A 15,860-nucleotide genomic window follows, 5' to 3' on the forward strand; every position below is an offset into this window, starting at 1 on the left:
GGTCACAAATCAAACCTCAGTACATTTAAGAAAATTGAAATTGTATCAAACATCTTCTCCAACCACAATGCTATGAGACTAGATATCAATTACAAGAAAAAAACTGTAAGGAACACAAACATATGGAGATAAAACAACACATTTCTAAATAATCAACAAGTTACTGAAGAAATAAAAGGGGAAATCAAAGAATTTCTAGAAACAAATGACAATGAAAACACAACAACTCAAAACCTATGGGATGCAGTGAAAGCAGTTCTAAGAGGGAAACTTATAGCAATACAATCCTACCTCAAGAAACAAGAAAAACATCAAATAGACAACCTAACTTTACACCTACAACAACTGAAAAAAAGAAGAACAAAAAGCCCCAAAATTAGTAGAAGGAAAGGAATCATAAAGATCCAGTCAGAAATAAATGAAAAAGAAATGAAAGAAACAACAGTAAAGATTAATAAAACTAAAAGTTGGTTCTTTGAGAAGATAAACAAAATTAACAAACATTTAGCCAGACTCATCAAGAAAGAAAGAGAGAAGAATCAAATCAACAAAATTAGAAGTGAAAAAGAAGTTACAACAGACAATGCAGAAATACAAAGGATTATAAGAGACTATCATGAACAACTATCTGGCAATAAAATGTATAACCTGGAAAAAATGGACAGATTCTTACAAAAGTTCAATTGTCCAAGACTGAACCAGGAAGAAATAGAAATTATGAGCAACCCAATTACAAGCATTGAAGCAGTGATCAAAAATCTCCCAAATAACAAAAGCCCAGGACCACCAGATGGCTTCACAGGAGAATCCTATCAAACATTTAGAGAATAGCTAATGCCTATCCTTCTAAAACTCTTTCCAAAAGTTGCAGAGGAAGAACACTTCCAAACTCATTCTATGAGGCCACCATCAGCCTGACTCCAAAATCAGACAAAGACAACACAAAAAAAGAAAACTACAGACCAATATCACTGATGAACATAGATGCAAAAATCCTCAACAAAATTTTAGCAAACACGATTCAGCAACACATCAAAAAGCTTAGACACTGTGATAAACTTGGGTTTATTCCAGGAATGTAAGGATTCTTCAATATACACAAATCAATCAATGTGATACACCATAGTAACAAACTGAAAGATAAAATCCATATGATAAATTTCAATAGATGCAGAAAAAGCCTTTGACAAAATTTAGCATCCATTTATGACTAAAACTCTTCAAAAAATGGGCATAGAAGGACCTACCTCAACATAGTAAAGGCCATATATAGTAAGCCTACAGCAAACATTATTGTCAGTGCTGAAAAACTGAAAGCATTCCCCCTAAGATCAGGAATAACACAAGGGTGTCCACTTTCACCACTATGATTCAACATAGTTCTGGAAGTCCTAGCTACAGCAATCAGAGAAGATAAAGAAATAAAAGCAATCCAGATCAGAAAAGAAGAAGTAAAGCTCTCACTGTTTGCAGATGACATGATACTGTACATAGAAAACTCTAAAGATAGTATCAGAAAACTACTAGAGCTAATCAGTGAATTTAGCAAAGTTGTAGAATACAAAACCATACTCAGAAATCACTTGCATTTCTATATACTAACAATGGAAAATAAGAAAGAGAAATTAAGGAATCAATCCCATTCACCATGGCAACAAAAAGAATTAAATATCCAGGAATAAACTTACCTAAGAAGAAAAAAAAACAGTACACAGAAAGTAATAAGACACTATTGAAAGAAATCAAAGATGACATAAACAGATGGAGAGACATTCCATGTTCCTGGGTCGGAAGAATCAATATTGTGAAAATGACTATGCTACCAAGTGCAATCTACAGATTCAATGCGATCCCTATCAAATTACCAACGGCATTTTTCACAGAACTAGAACAAAAAATTTCACAGTTCATATGGAAACAGAAAAGACCCCAAATAGCCAAAGAAGTCTTGAGAAAGAAGAATGGGAGCTGGAAAATCAACCTTCCTGACTTCAGATTATACTACAAAGCTACAGTCATCAAAACAGTATGGTACTGGCACAAAAACAGAAATATAAAACAAGAGAACAAGATAGAAAGCCCAGAAATAAACCCACACACCTATGGGTACCTTATTTTTGACAAAAAAGGCAAGAATATACAATGGGGCAAAGACAGCCTCTTCAATAAATGGTGCTTGGAAAACTGGACAGCTACATGTGAAAGAATGAAATTAGAACACTTCCTAACACCATACACAAAAATAAAGTCAAAATGGATTAAAGACCTAAATATAAGACCAGAAACTATAAAACTCTTAAAGGAAAACATAGGCAGAACACTGCTGCTGCTGCTGCTGCTAAGTCGCTTCAGTCGTGTCCAACTCTGTGTGACCCCATAGACGGCAGCCCACCAGGCTCCCCCGTCCCTGAGATTCTCCAGGCAAGAACACTGCAGTGGGTTTCCATTTCCTTCTCCAATGCGTGAAAGTGAAGTCATTCAGTCATGTCTGACTCTTCGTGACCCCATGGACTGTAGCCCACTAGGCTTCTCCATCCATGGGCCTTTCCAGGCAAGAGTACTGGAGTGGGTTGCCATTGCAATGACACAAATCAAAGCAAGATCCTCTATGACCCACCTCCTAAAGTAACAGAAATAAAAACAAAAGTAAACAAGTGGTACCTGATTAAATAGAAAAGCTTTTGCATGGCAAAGGAAACTATAAGCAAGGTGGAAAAGACAACCTTCAAAATGGGAGGAAATAATAGCAAATGAAACAACTGACAAAGGGTTAACTTCCAAAATATTCAAGCAGCTCATACAACTCAATACCAGAAAAACAATCAACCCAATCAAAAAGTGGGGAAAAGACCTAAACATACATTTCTCCAAAGAAGACCTACAGGTGGCCAACAAACACATGAAAAGATGCTCAACATTGCTCATTATTAGAGAAATGCAAATCAAAACTACAATGAGATATCGTCTCACACTGGTCAGAATGGAGAGGGTGTGAAGAAAAGGGAACACTCTTGCACTGTTGGTGGGAATATGGTCTTGATACAGTCACTATGGAAGATGGTATGGAGATTCCTTAAAAAACTAGGAATAAAACCACCATATTAGCCAGCAATCCCACTCCTAGGCATATACCCTGAGGAACCATGTATCCCATTGTTCATTGCAGCACTATTTGCAATGGTTAGAACATGGAAGCAACCTAGATGTCCACTGACAGATGAATGAATAAAGAAGTTGTGGTACATATACACAATGGAATATTACTCAGCCATAGAAAGGAATGCATTTGAGTAAGTTCTGATGAGGTGGATGAACGTAGAACCTATTATACAGAGTGAAGTGAGTCAGAAGGAGAAAGATAAACATCGTATTCTAACACATATATACGGAATCTAGAAGAATGATGCTGAAGATCTTATTTACAGGGCAGCAATGGAGAAACAGACAGAGAGAACAGGCTTATGGACATGTAGAGAGGGGAGGAGAGGGTGAGATGTATGGAAAGAGTAACACGGAAACTTACATTACCCTGTGTAAAATAGACAGCCAATGGGAATTTGCTGTGTGGCTCAAAAAACTCAAAGAGGGGCTCTGAATCAATCTAGAGGGGTGGGATGGGGAGAAAGATAGGAGGGAGTTTCAAAAGGGAGGGGATGTATGTATACCTATGGCTTATTCATGTTGAGGCTTGACGGAAAACAGCAAAATTCTGTAAAGCAATTGTCCTTCAATTTAAAAAATAAATTTTTAAAAAAGAAATGAAGTCTCTTGTGAGGCCCAACAGTATATTCCCCTCAGGCCACCAGAGCTGTATGCTCCAAGGGCGCTCTCTATGTGGCTCTAGGAGCTCTTCTGTTAGGGTGGGCTGACTACTGTGGGTGTGCTGGTAGGCTTGGCTGGCTCCTGGCCTGGTTGGTTGCCAAGCCCTGCCTAATGTGGAGACTTGTGGCTATTGGAAAGTGTGGAGGGTCTTGACACAGTTGTCTGCATTGCCTGGAAGTTCTGGTCCTGTTGCTGTCTTGCTGCTGGGCAGGCTCAGGTCACACTTGTGGCTTCACTGCCCCAGGGCTAGTAGGGGCCCATTGGTTGGCAGAGCCAATCCTAGGATGGCTGACTGTGGGGCTGAAAACTCCCAGAGCTGGTGTCAGCCTGCTGATAGAGGAAGTCATGACTAGGGGTGTCAAGGCTGCTGTCAGACTGCTGATGGATGGGCTAGTTCTTGCCATGGCTGGCTGTGGGGTCTGAGATGTCTTCAACTGGTGTCAGCTGGCCGATGGGTGCAGCTGGATCCCAGGGTGGCTGGCTGAAGAACCCAAACTGTCCTGAAACTATTGCCAGCCCACCGGTAGACAGATCCATGTCCTGAGGTCTCTGTTAACCATATTCTCTAAACTTTTTTTTTTTTTTGCTTAAAAAGTATTTCACTTTTATGTATACACACACAGACACACACACACAAACATATACAAAATAACAGTGCAGACAGAAAAGTGGTGTGAAATTCAAGCCAGTTATTCTTGCTGTTTGTCCTTAGTTCTTGAAGAATGTTTGGTTGGGAAAATAGAAGATATTGATTTGTGGCAGCATTTAATGCTCATCTTGCCTTAGTACTACAAATATTCAAGTTTAATACAATAAGAAATAACATTTTCACAGACATAGTCATGAAGGGAAAACATGTTTGGGATACATACAAGGATTAGCATCAACAATAATAATATCTTTCATTTAATGAGTGTCCATCATAATCCTGGCACTGTATTTGTGCTGAGTGAGTGAGTGTTAGAGGCTCAGTCCTGTCCGACTCTTTTGACCCCATGGGCTATAGCTCGCCAGGCACCTCTGTCCATAGAATTCTCCAGGCAAGAATACTGGAGTGGGTAGCCATTTCTTTCTCCAGCAGACCTTCCCCAGCCAGGGATTCAACTGGGTTCTCCTGCATTGCCAGCAGATTCTTTACCATCTGAGCCACCACGGATTTGTGCTAAGCCATCTGTGTGTCATCCTTATACTGGGGCAGGTGGTAACTCATCGCCTAAGGCAGGGCCAGCAGAGGGGTCCACTCCCCACGGGGCCCACGAGCTTCGCCCTCTCAGCCCAAACCGCCCCCAAAGCTGAGGCAGACCCCGGGGCCAGGCTATGGTGCAAGCTCTCCTTCCACCCAGTTCTGTGTGCCAGTGGACCGCTGGAAGCCCGGAAGGGCTCAGTTTTCATCTGGAGCCCTAGGAAAGGCTTTGAACTTGGTCAGAGTTGTGGGGTGAAGCCATAAATTTCTGGTGGCATTTGGGAAACGTGAAAAATGTCAAAGACAAATTGGTGCTGGCAGTTATTAGGTCGTGGTTTTCACCCGCAGGCAGCCCTCAGATAAAGAAACTGATGAGCAAAATGAGAGAAATGGAGGTATGGACAACTGACCCGACATCTGCCTCTCCAGGATCTTACCTTGTGTATGGCAGCTCCTCTGTTGAAGTCTGGGGGAGGAAGGCATGAAAGAGGAGCACAGAGAGGCTAGACTCGATGGGGAGTCTCCCGGAAGATCCTTAGCTGTGCCTCTTCTTCATGGAAGAGGGGCGCAGCCAAAGGAGGGGAGGGACTCCGTGTTTCTCCTGCTGCTTCGTGATAAGCCAGGTTATTCAGATTAAAAGAGTAGGTATATAGATCTAGGAAGAAAAAACAAAAAACCTTAGACATTTTGCCTTTTCTAGTAGAGAGTAACTCTGGAGTTAAAAACATTTGTCTGCAGCTGTCTTTCCCCGCCCCCTGATTTCCGGTCCCTGGGCAATCTGCTAATTGCTTCACTTTGCTACTCCTACAATCCAGCGTTCTTCTGGGAGGAACCGAAGACCAGTGTGGCTGGAAGCGTCTTACCATCACCTCTGAAGTGGCCTGCTGTGGAACAGAACCCCAGCTCAGAGGCTCTGGGATCTTTCCTCAGGCCTCCTGTGCCTTCAGCATCCCTTCCCTCCAGAATCTTCTTACCAGCCTCTTCTTTCCTCTAGGGTCCCCCAAAGTCTTTTCATTTGCTTGTTCATCATCCGTGCACCTCAAACAGGGATCACCTTCCATGTGCCTGATGCTGCCAGATGCTTCCTAGCCATGATCTCATTTCACTTCATAGTAATCTGGGTAGAAAGTATGGGGGAGGAAACTTGTAGAAAAACAAGACTCTGGTTAGATAACATGTCCAAGATCACATAGCTCTTTTAAAAAAATTTTTTTTTATTGTGGTAAAAGTGACATAACATAAAGCATATTGCTTAACCATATTTAACTGTAAAGTTCAGTAGCAGTAAGTACACTCCCATTGTTGTGCAACTCTCACCATCAGCCCTCTCCAGAAGTTTTCACCTTCCTAAGCTGAAACTCTGTCCCCGTTAAACACTAACTCCTCATACCCCACCACCACCATCCCACACATGGCCCTGGCATCTATGTTATCAACTAGTGTGTTTTCTGACTATGAATTTGACTATTCTAGGTATCTTCCAGAAGTGGAATCAAACAGTTTTTGTCTGCATCTACTGTATATGGGAATGCATTTTTAAGGTTAACAATATGTTCTAAAAACAGGTTATACCTTATTTTTTTCCCCTGTGCTATACCATAGGTTCTCATTAGTTATCTATAATACAAAAGACCCTGATGCTCAGAAAAATTGAGGGCAGGAAGAAAAGGGCATAACAGAGAATGAGATGGTTGGATGACATAACTGATTCAGTGGACCTGAATTTGAGCAAATTCTAGGAAATAATGAAGGACAGGGAAGCCTGCCATGCTTCAGTCCATGGGGTCTCAAAGAGTCAGACATGACTTAGTGACCAAACAACAGTATGTAGTAGGGGGCTTCCCAGGTGTCTCAGTGATAAAGAACCCACCTGGCAATGTAGGAACATAAAAGACACGGGTTCAATCCCTGGGTCAGGAAGATCCCCTGGAGGAAGGCATGGCAACCAACTCGTTTTCTTACCTAGAGAATCCCCATGGACAGAGGGGCCTGGTGGGCTACAATCCACAGGATTGCCAAAGAGTCAGACACAACTGAGCACACATCCTAATAGAACTTATAGAGTAGATTTCATTATTTGTATTTTGACAAGCATTAAAAAGTGAAAGTGGAGTCATTCAGTCTTCTAGAAATAGAAAAGACATTTTTTGTAATACTCATGTAAAGATTAATTCTAGTACGCTGCAGTCTATGGTCACAAAGAGTTGGGCCCCCTCTGGTTGCAAAGAGTTAACTTAGCAACTGAACAATGTAAAGATTAATATATCATCTTAAAAGTATTAGACTGTATAATAGCAGACCATTCCTGAAAGCAGGCTTTGATACTATAGGAAAGGCCATGCAGGAAAAGAAAACAGATCATACACATAAAATTTGGGCCACAGGGAGCACACTTAGCCTGCTTCATATTTTTTCCCAGGGCCAACCATGAACGTGATTCAGGGGATTCGATCTGATAGAGTGTGTAAAGAACTGTGGACGGAGGTTCATAACATTGTACAGGAGGTGGTGATCAAAACCATCCAAGAGAAGAAGAAATGCAAAAAGGCAAAATGACTGTCTGAAGAGACCTTGCAAACAGCTGAGAAAAGGAGAGAAGCAAAAGGAAAAGGAGAAAAGGAAAGATATAGCAATCTGAATGCAGAGTTCCAAAGAATAGCAAGGAGAGATAAGAAAGCCTTCCTCAGTGATCAGTGCAAAGAAATAGAGGAAAACAATAGAATTTGAAAGAATAGAGATCTCTTCCGGAGAAGACAATGGCAATCCACTCCAGTGATCTTGCCTGGAGAATCCCAGGGACGGGAAGCCTGGTGGGCTGCCATCTATGGGGTCCTACAGAGTCGGACATGACTGAAGTGACTTAGCAGCAGCAGAGATCTCTTCAAGAAAATTAGATACCAAGGGAACATTTCATGCAAACCTGGGTGCAGTAAAGGACACAAACAGTACAGACCTAACAGAATAAGAAGATATTAAGAAGTGTCAAAAACACAGAGAACTATGCAAAAAAAGATCTTAACCACGCAGATAACCACGATGGTGTGATCACTCACCTAAAGTCAGACATCCCGGAATGCAAAGTCAAGTGGGCCTTAGAAAGCATCACTACAAACAAAGCTAGTGGAGGTGATGAAATTCCAGCTGAGATATTTCAAACCCTAAAAGATGATGCTGTGAAAGTGCAAATTTGAAAACCTCAACAGTGGCCATAGGACCGGAAAAGGTCAGTTTTCATTCCAATCCCAAAGAAAGGCAATGCCAAAGAATGCTCAAGTTCAGTTCAGTTCAGTCACTCAGTCGTGTCCGACTTTTTGCGACCCCATGAATAATACCATGCCAGGCCTCCCTGTCCATCACCAACTCCTGGAGTTCACTCAAACTCACGTCCATTGAGTCAGTGATGCCATCAGCCAGCTCATCCTCTGTCGTCCCCTTCTCCTCCTGCCCTCAATCTTTCCCAGCATCAGGGTCTTTTCCAATGAGTCAACTCGCATGAGGTAACCAAAGTACTGGAGTTTCAGCTTTAACATCAGTCCTTCCAATGAACACCCAGGACTGATCTCCTTTAGGATGGACTACTTGGATCTCCTTGCAGTCCAAGGGACTCTCAAGGGTCTTCTCCAACACCACAGTTCAAAAGCATCAATTCTTCGGCACTCAGCTTTCTTCACAGTCCAACTCTCACATCCATACATGACCACTGGAAAAACCATAGCCTTGACTAGACGGACCTTTGTTGGCAAAGTAATGTCTCTGCTTTTGAATATGCTGTCTAGGTTGGTCATAACTTTCCTTCCAAGGAGTAAGCGTCTTTTAATTTCATGTCTGCAATCACCATCTGCAGTGATTTTGGAGCCCCAAAAAATAAAGACACTGTTTCCCCATCTATTTCCCATGAAGTGATGGGACCAGATGCCATGATCTTAGTTTTCTGAATGTTGAGCTTTAAGCCAATGTTTTCACTCTCCAATTTCACTTTCATCAAGAGGCTTTTTAGTTCCTCTTCACTTTCTGCCATAAGGGTGGTGTCATCTGCATATCTGAGGTGACTGACATTTCTCCCGGCAATCTTGATTCCAGCTTGTGCTTCTTCCAGTCCAGCGTTTCTCATGATGTACTCTGCATAGAAGTTAAATAAGCAGGATGACAATATACAGCCTTGATGTACTGCTTTTCCTATTTGGAACCAGTCTCTTGTTCCATGTCCAGTTCTAACTGTTTCTTCCTGACCTGCATATAGGTTTCTCAAGAGGCAGGTCAGGTGGTCTGGTATTCCCATCTCTTTCAGAATTTTCCACAGTTTATTGTGATCCACACAGTCAAAAGCTTTAGCATAGTCAGTAAAGCAGAAATAGATGTTTGTCTGGAACTCTCTTGCTTTTTCCATGATCCAGCAGATGTTAGCAATTTAATCTCTGGTTCCTCTGCTTCTTCTAAAACCAGCTTGAACATCTGGAAGTTCAGTTCACGTATTGCTGAAGCCTGGCCTGGAGAATTTTGAGCATCACTTTAGAAGAGCGTGAGATGAGTGCAGTTGTGTGGTAGTTTGAGCATTCTTTTGCATTGCCTTTTTTGGGATTAGAATAAAAACTGACCTTTTCCAGTCCAGTGGCCACTGCTGAGTTTTCCAAATTTGCTGGCATATTGAGTGCAGCACTTTCACAGTATCATCTTTCAGGATTAGAAATAGCTCAACTGGAATTCCATCACCTCCACTAGCTTTGTTCGTAGTGATGCTTTCTAAGGCCCACTTGACTTCACATTCCAGGATGTCTGGCAATAGGTGAGTGATCACACCATTGTGATTATCTGGGTTGTGAAGATCTTTTTTGTACAGTTCTTCTGTGTATTCTTGCCACCTCTTCTTAATATCTTCTGCTTCTGTTAGGTCCATACCATTTCTGTCCTTTATTGAGCCCATCTTTGCATGAAACGTTCCTTTGGTATCTCTAATTTTCTTGAAGAGATCTCTAGTCTTTCCCATTCTGTTGTTTTCCTCTATTTCTTTGCATTGATCACTGAGGAAGGCTTTCTTATCTCTCCTTGCTATTCTTTGGAACTCTGCAATCAGATGCTTATATCTTTCCTTTTCTCCTTTGCTTTTTGCTTCTCTTCTTTTCACACCTATTTGTAAGGCCTCCCCAGACAGCCATTTTGCTTTTTTACATTTCTTTTCCATGGGGATGTTCTTGATCCCTGCCTCTTGTACAATGTCATGAACCTCCATCCATAGTTCATCAGGCACTCTATCTATCAGAGCTAGTCCCTTAAATCTCTTTCTCACTTCCACTGTATAATCATAAGGGATTTGATTTAGGTCATACTTGAATTGTCTAGTGGTTTTCCCTACTTTCTTCAATTTAAGTCTGAATTTGGCAATAAGGAGTTGATGATCTGAGCCACAGTCAGCTCCTGGTCTTGTTTTTGCTGACTGTATAAAGCTTCTCCATCTTTGGCTGCAAAGAATATAATCAATCTGATTTTGGTGTTGACCATCTGGTGATGTCCATGTGTAGAGTCTTCTCTTGTGTTGCTGGAAGAGGGTGTTTGCTATGACCAGTGCATTCTCTTGGCAAAACTCTATTAGCCTTTGCCTTGCTTCATTCCATACTCCAAGGCCAAATTTGTCTGTGACTCCAGGTGTTTCTTGACTTCTTACTTTTGCATTCCAGTCCTCTATAATGAAAAGGACATCTTTTTGGAGTGTTAGTGTTAAAAGGTCTTGTAGATCTTCATAGAACCATTCAACTTCAGCTTCTTCAGCATTACTGGTTGGGGCATAGTCTTGGATTACCATGATATTTAATGGTTTGCCTTGGAAATGAACAGAGATCATTCTGTCACTTTTGAGATTGCATTCAACTACTGCATTTCAGACTCTTTTGTTGACCATGATGGCTACTCCATTTCTTCTAAGGGATTCTTGACCGCAGTAGTAGATATAATGGTCATCTGAGTTAAATTCACCCATTCCGGTCCATTTTAGTTCGCTGATTCCTAGAATGTCGACGTTCACTCTTGCCATCTCCTGTTTGACCACTTCCAAATTGCCTTGATTCATGGACTTGACACTTCAGGTTCCTATGCAATATTGCTCTTTACAGCATTGGACCTTGCTTCTATCACCAGTCATATCCACAACTGGGTATTGTTTTTGCTTTGGCTCCATCCCTTCATTCTTTCTGGAGTTATTTCTCCACTGACCTCCAGTAACATATTGGGTACCTACCAACCCGGGGAGTTCCTCTTTCAGTATCCTATCATTTTTCCTTTTCATACTGTTCATGGAGTTCTCAAGGCAAGAATGCTGAAGTCTTTCCATTCCCTGACAGAATGTGGTCCACTGGAGAAGGGAAAGAATGCTCAAACTACCGCACAATTGTGTTCATCTCACACTCTAGAAAAGTAATGCTCAAAATTCTACAAACCAGGCTTCAGCAGTACTCAAACTGTGAACTTCCAGATGTTCAAGCTGGATTTAGAAAAGGCAGAGGAACCAGAGATCAACTGCCAACTTCTGTTAAATCATCAAAAAAGCAAGATAATTCCAGAAAAACCTCCAGTTCTGCTTCATTGACTACTCTAAAGCCTTTGACTGTGTAGATCACAACGAACTGTGGAAAATTCTTCAAGAGATGAGAATACTGGACCACCTTACCTGCCTGCTGAGAAATCTGTATGCAGATCAAGAAGCAACAGAAACAGACATGGAACAACAGACTGGCTCCAAATTGAAAAAGGAGTACACCTAGGTTGTATATTGTCATGCTGTTTATTTAACATATATGCAGAGTACGTCATGAGAAATGCTAGTCTGGAGGAAGCACAAGTTGGAATCAAGATTGCTGGGAGAAATATCAATAACCACATATATGAAGATATCATCCCCGTTATGGCAAAAAGTGAAGAGGAACTAAAGAACCTCTTCACAAAAGTGAAAAAGGAGACTGAAAACATAGGCTTAAAATTCAACATTCAGAAAACAAAGATCATGGCATACAGTCCCATCAGTTCAGTTCAGTTCAGTTCAGTTGCTCAATTGTGTCCGACTCTTCGTGACCCCATGGACCACAGCACACCAGGCCTCCCTGTCCATCACCAACTCCTGGAGTCTGCTCAAACACATCTCCATTGGGTCAGTGATGCCATCCAACCATCTCATCCTCTGTTGGCCCCTTCTCCTCCTGCCGTCAATCTTTCCCAGCATCAGGGTATTTTCAAATGAGTCAGTTCTTCACATCAGGTGACCAAAGTATTGGAGTTTCAGCTTCAACACCCATCCTTCCAATGAACACTAAGGAATGATCTCCTTTAGGATGGACCAGTTGACTCTCCTTGCAGTCCAAGGGACTTTCAAGAGTCTTATCCAACACCACAGTTCAAAAGCATCAATTCTTCAACACTCAGCTTTCTTCATGGTCCAACTCTCATCTCCATACATGACTACTTGAAAAACCATAGCCTTGACAAGATGGACTTTTGTTGGCAAAGTAATGTTTCTGTTTTTTAATATGCTGTCTAGATTGGTCATAACTTTCCTTCCAAGGAGTAAGTGTCTTTTAATTTCATGACTGCAGTCACCATCTGCAGTGATTTTGGAGCCAAAAACAATAAAGTCAGCCACTGTTTCCCCATCTATTTGCCATGAAGTGAAGGGACCAGATGCCATGATCTTAATTTTTTGAATGTTGAACTTTAAGCCAACTTGTTTACTCTCCTCTTTCACTTTCATCAAGAGGCTCTTCTTCACTTTCTGCCATAAGGGTGATGTCATCTGCATATCTGAGGTTATTGATATTTTTCCTGGCAATCTTGATTCCAGCTTGTGTTTCCTCCAGCCCAACATTTCTCATGATGTACTCTGCATATATATTAAATAAGCAGGGGGACAATACACAACGTTGATGTACTCCTTTTCCTATTGGGAACCAGTCTGTTGTTCCATGTTCAGTTCTAACTGTTGCTTCCTGACCTGTATACTTCATGACTGCACACTTCTTTGCAAATAGATGGGGAAACAATGGAAACAGTGACAGGCTTTATTTTCTTGAGCTCCAAAATCACTGCAGATGGTGACTGGCAGTCATGAAATTAAAAGATACTGGCTCCTTGGAAGAAAAGCTATGGCCAACCTAGACAGCATATTAAAAAGCAGAGACATTACTTTGCTGACAAAAGTCCATCTAGTCAAAACTATGGTTTTTCCAATAGTTGTGTATGGATATGAGAGCTGGACCATAAAGAAAGCTGAGCACCAAAGAATTGATGCTTTTGAACTGTGGTGTTGGAGAATACTCTTGAGAGTTCCTTGAACAGCAAGGAGATAAAATTAGTCAATCCTAAAGGAAGTCAGTCCTGAATATTCACTGGAAGGACTGAATCTAAAGCTGGAACTCCCATACTTTGGCCACCTGATGTGAAGAACTGACTCATTTGAAAAGACCCCTGATGCTTGGAAAGACTGAGGGCAGGAGGAGAAGGGGACAACAGAGGATGAGATGGTTGGATGGCATCACTGAATTGATGGACATGAGTTTGAGCAAGCTCCAGAAGTTGGTGATGGACATGGAAATCTGGTGTGCTGCAGTCCATGGCGGAGAAGGCAATGGCACCCCACTCTAGTACTCTTGCCTGGGAAATCCCACGGATGGAGGAGCCTGGTAGACTACAGTCCATGGGGTTGCAAAGAGTCGGACACGACTGAGCGACTTCACTTTCACTTTTCATTTTCATGCATTGAAGGAAATGGCAACCCACTCTAGTGTTCTTGTCTGGAAAATCCCAGGGACAGAGGAGCCTGGTGGTCTACTGTCTATGGGGTCACACAGATTCGGACACAACTGACACAACTTAGCAGCAGCAGCAGCAATCCATGGGGTCTCAAAGAGTTGTATACGACTGAGGGACTGAATGAAACTGAACTGAACCATGAACATAGGCACAATAAAATTAAGAGCCACATCAAAAATATCACTATCCCAGATAGAAATTGGGACTTCCCTGGTGGCTTTGATGGTAAAGAATCTGCCTGCATTTCAGGAGACCCAGGTTGGAAAATCTTCTGGAGAAGGGAATGACAACCCACTCCAGTACTCTTGCCTAGAGAATTCCATGGACAGAAGAGCCTGGTGGACTACAATCCATGGGTTCACAAAGAGTTGGACATGACTGAGTGACTAACACAAGATATACATACGGACACAAATAGGATTTAAGGACTAATACATAATTTGAGTAGAAAGTAAATGGTAAATTATTGACCACTGTGGGAGTTCAGTCTTAATGAGACCAGATTCCTTTTATTTTATCTGGCCAATCCAAGGAAGGAGTAGGTTATGGACTGGTTGCTTTTAATGTGTCAGAAAGAAAACTTGGAAGGTTGGCATGAAAGGGAACTTCAGAGTTTTCTTTCTCCATAGCATTGTCCAAATAAAATTAAGTTCATCCACTTATCTAGAAAACCTTCAGTATATGCCAAGCTATTATAGGTACCTCTTTAAGCACAAAGACAAGGAGAGCAAATATCAGTTCCTTTCCTCAGAGCTAGCCTTTCCTTGCCAGGCCATGGCAATAGCAGGCATTTCTAATCAAACAGAGCAATCTTTCCCACTGATGTCAGACATGGCCTCAGATTGATTCTCAATACATCACTCTAGGCAGTCGCTAGCCGTCTATTTGCAATTGACACAGGAGATGAAATTTACTTGCTGCCCCAGTGCCAGGCAGGCAAAGACAGCAAAGGCACAGTCTTATCCTTCAAGCACATACTTTAGTACTCATAGAAGAAGAGAAGATTAGGAGGCTTTGGAAATAGTTGACTCAATGACTAAAGCTCAAAAATGCAGAAATAAGTGTATTTTTAAAATGCTGAAACAAAAATAAACTATAAGAAGCATAAGTTTCATATGAATATTTCCAGCTGTATACCTGTAATTGGATAACAAACCTATTAAATAGAGTAAAGGTTTTCTTTAAATTTAACAAAGCAAGTAAAAATTGTAATTTTAACTAAACTAAATTATTGAATAATGGCTGTTTTAGTTTAGAGATTATTAAGGAGCAGGCAACTCTCACAGATAACTGTTTCTTGAGCTGAAATATAAAAATCTTGATCAAGGATTTGAGGTGAGTTATTTCTAAATCAAGGAGAAAAAGAAGTTTCTTATTGGACTATGAGAAGAAAATACTGCATGGGTTTTAAACCTTCACTACTGGTTTCAGAAAGCAAAATATTGTTAAGGCAGCCAGCAATAGGGAAAATAAAGAGCTGAAATCATGAAGGTGGATTTAAACTAATATTGAATAATAATAGGTTTAAATATCTTAACAACAGATAATTGTTTTTCTTCAGTTGCCAGTTCTTTCCAAAATAAAATCTCTATAAACATACCAAATTCTTACCTATATCTATCAAATCTTACCTGGATTTCAGTTCAGTTCAGTTCAGTCACTCAGTCGTGTCCGACTCTTTGTGACCCCGTGAACCTCAGCACGCCAGGCTTCCCTGTCCATCACCAACTCCAGGAGTCGACCCAAACCCATGTCCATTAGTTGGTGATGCCATCCAACCATCTCATCCTCTGTCGTCCCCTTCTCCTCCTGCCCTCAGTCTTTCCCAGCATCAGGGTCTTTTCCAATGAGTCAGATCTTTGCATCAAGTGGCCAAAGTATTGGAGTTTGAGCTTCAACATCAGTCCTTCCAATGAACACCCAGGACTGATCTCCTTTAGGATGGATTTGGCTTAGATCATGTAAATCTTTCCTTCACATATCTGCATTCCCTCAAATGTGAATGTTATTCAAAATGTTTGTATACACTGTAATTTTTAAGGTAAGTTTGTTATTGAGTTTTACA

Source organism: Oryx dammah, unplaced genomic scaffold, assembly GCF_014754425.2.
Source record: "Oryx dammah isolate SB20612 unplaced genomic scaffold, SCBI_Odam_1.1 HiC_scaffold_1, whole genome shotgun sequence".
Lineage (NCBI taxonomy): Eukaryota > Metazoa > Chordata > Mammalia > Artiodactyla > Bovidae > Oryx > Oryx dammah.